At 32.2% G+C, this 5,002-nt stretch overlaps 1 long non-coding RNA gene across 2 annotated transcripts; it reads right to left on the minus strand.

Annotated features, from left to right (window-relative positions):
* Positions 1-1,760: 1,760 nt before the first annotated feature.
* LOC131606360 (uncharacterized) lies at positions 1,761-2,630 on the minus strand. 2 transcript variants are annotated; one of them, XR_009284815.1, is made up of 4 exons: positions 2,540-2,622; positions 2,351-2,446; positions 2,151-2,249; positions 1,761-1,907 (listed from the first exon to the last, which is right to left on the minus strand). It is a non-coding gene; the product is annotated as an uncharacterized LOC131606360 (long non-coding RNA). The 2 variants fall into 2 exon arrangements; XR_009284814.1 differs by having other exon boundaries at positions 2,351-2,630.
* Between the last annotated feature and the right edge of the window lie 2,372 nt (positions 2,631-5,002).

The raw sequence follows: 5,002 nt of genomic DNA on the forward strand, positions 1-5,002 counted from the left end.
AGACAAAATTCATAGAATATGTATTCAAGTATTACTACTTAGCGTGTTGTTTAGTAGTGTTTGTTTAATACACTGCCACGCGTCGAAGATGGACTCAGGCGGGAAGATTTGAAATTCGAAGACGGTTTCGTAACCGTTCAACAACAGATGGCTTCGCTGGAAGTTCTGATGAGAAACGTGGCAGCAGATTAGTGTAGGAGCGTTAAGGTCGAAACTAGTATAAATAGGAGTCTTAGTGTTAGGATTCTGTGTGTTCATTTTGTACAAATCACTCACATATTTACTCAAGTATCAAGCGTTAAGAGAAAGAGTTCGCTGAGAAAATGTACGTATGACACCACCATTTTAATACATGTGTATTATCTTTTTGTTTTTATCTTTCAGAATTACTGCATTTCGTTTATTTCTTGCCATTTACGTTTCTGCATCTTTACTTTAACGTCATTTACTTTCGAATTACTTTCACGCTATTTACTTTCAAAGTCTTTTATATTTCTGCAGTTTAAGATTCTTTACGTTTCAATTGTCCTTTTAATTTTTATGTCATGTCACTTCGATGAAGTCATATTTATATATAACAAAGTGATTGTCGAGACTATTTGTTCTGTTAATCGAACAACGCTTATTGAAGAAGACAAATAATGAATATGGTCAGAACAAACATTGATAACAATCTTCTTGACTATGTGTCCTAGGATCAATCTAGTCGATCCTGCAAGTAACCAAATCATATTTATTATAGTTTGGAAGACTAGCGGTTGTTTACCGGAAATCACCGTAAACACCACCGAACTTTATTTATTCTAAAGGAAAGGGAAAATATCAAGAAAACCTGTAAAAGTGAAAGAAAATGGTCTCTCAACCGAATTCGGGTTTAAGAGTCGATTATGTAAGGGGAAGGTATTAGCACCCCTCTCATCCATTGTACTCAACAAGAACCGTTTTGTTTGTTTTGTGTGTGAAGGTGTTGTTAAGGTTTACTTGCAATTATTGCTTTATGGAGGATTTAAATAAGGAAAAAAATAAGTTTTTAATTAGTGTTCTCGCCTCAATTTTGTTGAAACCTCGTGCCTACGTATCTCCATAGTGCAATGAAGAAATCAAAATTTTTTAGTTCGTGGAGTAGAAAATAAGTATTTGTTGGTTATTTTTATTGGACAACCACTACGCCAAACAAGAGAAAAGATAGCGCTTTTTTTGTCTTTAGGCAGCGCTTTAAAACGCTATCTATTCCCCCGCTGCCGTAGGTAAAGGCAGCGTTTTTTTTCACTCTGAAAGCGCTGCTAAAGGCCACCTTTAGGCAGCACTTTTACCTATAAATCGCTGTTAAAGGCACCCTTTAGACAACGCTTTTCTGAAACATTTTTTAAGAAAAAGCCTCTTAAAAGCGCTGCTAAAGGCCACCTTTAGGCAACACTGTTCCTATAAGCGCTGCTAAAGGCCCAATTCAGCCAGCGCTTTTTTCTTAAAAGCGCTGTTAAAGGCCCCATTTAGGCAGCGCTTTTCTGAACAAAATTTTGAAAGAGCTTTTAGGCAGCGCTTCTCTTTTAAAGCGCTGTCTAATGTCCACGAAATTTTTAGATGCATCTATTTAAAAAAGGCTTGCCCCAGGTTTTCACCACATTTTGCACTTGTATATACCATTACAATTTTCACATATAAACAACAAAAAAAACTCTATTTTTCAGAGCTAACATGCTAAGAATATATATATAGGAATAAACTTTGTATTTTTTATATGCTAAGATGTTAATAATATATTAATAAACAACAACAAAATTACATCCAATTCAATGAAAACAATTGCATCATCCAAAACATTGTTATTTTTTACACAAATCAAAAGGATGCTAAATATCTACTTTTTCTTCTTGCCAGCAACTGTAACCTTTTTACCATTCAATATCCTGCAATTGCATCAAACCATTACAATCACAAAACAGAATAACAGAAAACCAAAAACAAAATAATATAAAGGTGAAAAACATTCTACATTAGTGTACATAAAACCATTCTACATTTGCCACGAATGTATTTCAAACGGCCTACATATCACTAAATAATCTATGTAGATAAATCAAATATTGCAACATATCATGCACTTGGCTATACTCAAAATTATCATCAATTATAGTAAGATTTCAATATACCTATACAACTTTCAACTCAATCATGAATTGACACCATTCCTCCTTAAGTTCATCCAACTTAGATCTTGAGTAAGTAGCACACTTGAAGTCATCAAAGTACTACAAGATAATATAACATGTTATGTTTAAGTTAAAACTATTTAATTATATAAGAAATATGTGTTAAATATTAAAATAACTCTCATGTTAGAAATCCATACCTTGGACGAAATCTCTATTTGATTCGAAAGAAGAATTTCTTTCATAAACTACAACATGTAAAAACCGCAATCTACTTCATTACGCTGCCCAGGACACTACACATGGAAAGAAAATATGGATAAGGCTTAAGTTGTATCACGTATCATCACTATTTATATAATCAAAATTGTGATAATTAATTAATATACCTCCACTTGGATCCATGTGATGTTGTTGGCTTTACTCTTTGGTACTTGACTTCCTCTTTGTGCTCGAAAAACTTGTATAACGCTAATAAAACATAAAAGCATAATTTAAAACAATTCCCATAAATAAATAAATATACACACGAATATTTAGAACAATCTCACTTACGTACCAATCAACTTCTTCATAGCTTCGTATGTAGTAACTGGATTGTGTAAGGAATCCAGAAAATATACAACTTCACTGATAGGATTAATCGCGACCAACAACCAATGTCCACTGTAAGGCAAAACAAATGTGAGATGAAAACTTTCTACTCAATGTAAAAATATGAAAAATTATAATAGATGAATTTAGAATTAATGTCTAACACGTTGCCGGTATTAAACGGTAAAAAGAACAACTTTTCTGAATTTATGCTGGCCATAAAACGGTTGAGTACATACGCCATGACTTCATCCGGTTTAGATATGATTAACCCTAAGATTAACCCCAATAATGTTACAGGTTTGTTTATGAAATTTGTTTGGTGAGTTTAATCATTGGATCTTAGAGCGAGATAAGTATCTAACAACATGCCATGTACGGTCGGCGATCAGAACAATCAAGAAGCTAAAAGGACAACTGCCCATACCTCTCATTTTTCATCCTTGGAGGGATGAATTAAACTCGTTTATTATTAAGTGTTTTAAATGGAAGACAAGTGTTGGACTACAAGCTTAGCACGACAACTCAAGTACATACGAGATAATATGGACAAGTACATACACACCATCCTTTATTTATCCAATTTATTATGAAAAATGAGTTCGAAAAGGCAACTTGATGTTGGATCATGTGTTTTTGTTTTGATTTGTTTGTTTTTGTTCAATTGTATAGAGTACAATGGGATGAAATACTTGGCATTGGACCAAACATTCACGTGCGGTGTGTTTAATTGATTTGTTTTTTAAAATACTTGACGTATGATCAAGTTTTTTTCATTCTTTTGAAAAAAAGTTGTTTTTAGGTCGGTTTCATTTTCTCTTATTTACACACATTGGATGTGGGGAGCATTTTACCCATCAAGGAGGGATGGATTACACTTTCGTATAAATGGAAAAATTTTACCCACGATGGAGGATGAAACTATAAACCAAATACATAAATTAAAGTCCATACAAGTATAGTAAAATCATGCACAAATTAAGCCACACACTAATGAAAAAAAAAAAAAAAAAGCTAAAATATGACCTAATGCTAAAGTAAAATTGATATAAATTATGGTGAGAATATGCTAAATTGAATGCCAAGTTCTAATTCTAAGAATAAAAAATAAGGGAAAAACCTAAAAAACAATGATTTTCCAATTCCAAGTCTTGAAAATTAGTTCTAATGATTCTTCAACTAAAACCATAAAATTCTACTTAGAAAAAATAATTCTAATAGTAATTAAAAAAATATAATTAAAATAATTGATGTATTCGTAGAGGTAATTTTCTAATAAATACGAACAATACTGCAATATCATCTATATTTTGTAAGAGATTAGATGTTGCAGTACACATATTGAAACATCGTGTTCCATATATTACACCAGATCATCTAAGTTAACTCTCTTCATATCCATCTTCTTTGAAGAGTAATTCTTGGACTAAATCTTCCTGCAAAATACATCCAACCAAATTTTCTTTGGTTGAATCACATTTTGAAGAAGCCAATCACCAGAGTGAAGGAAATCTCTGAAGATACTTAGAAATCAAACGTTATGCCAAGATGATACACAATCACATGTTGAACTTTCTTCATAAACAGTTTTGTCTAGCATTTTAGCTACATCTTGGAACCTCTTTCTTAACTAGTTATGTTAATCACTTTCACGGGACATCTCTTTCTTAACAGGTTCTATCAAGCACATTAGCTTAACAATTCTTGTCAGCAAACAAACATAATAACACTCAAATGTTGAGACAACTTGTTCCATATTACCTAAAATACATCTTGTACATATGATGTTTTATCTAATGCAATCAAACAAAAGGGACTACTGAGATGACCCATTTATGAAACTGTGTTGGACTTTTTTCAAGCTAGCTAGAACATGCTTAGTAAAAAGTTATGATGCCCCCAAAGCAGTTATAATAGGAACAAGACTGTGATGCCCCAAAAGTAGTTATAATTGGAACAAGATTGTGAAGTTAGGCGAGAAAATGGAGATAGGATGGTCTAGAAGGGAGATGAATAGACATGTACCCTTTACACAAATTTTAAAAAAAAATTCTTTTGCGTGATTAGAGTTAAAAGCACTTAAGCAAAACGTAATAAGCAGAAGCAAAATACAACATATGGATTCAAAAGCTACATGTTTCATTAAATTCATAAGATATATTAATCAACCAATATCATAAACAACCACTACTATAATTTTGATCTATAATATCACAAATTTAATATCACTTTTTTGAAGTGCTATAAAAAATTTCACA

The sequence above is a fragment of the Vicia villosa genome, linkage group LG5 (genome assembly GCF_029867415.1).
Source record: "Vicia villosa cultivar HV-30 ecotype Madison, WI linkage group LG5, Vvil1.0, whole genome shotgun sequence".
NCBI lineage: Eukaryota > Viridiplantae > Streptophyta > Magnoliopsida > Fabales > Fabaceae > Vicia > Vicia villosa.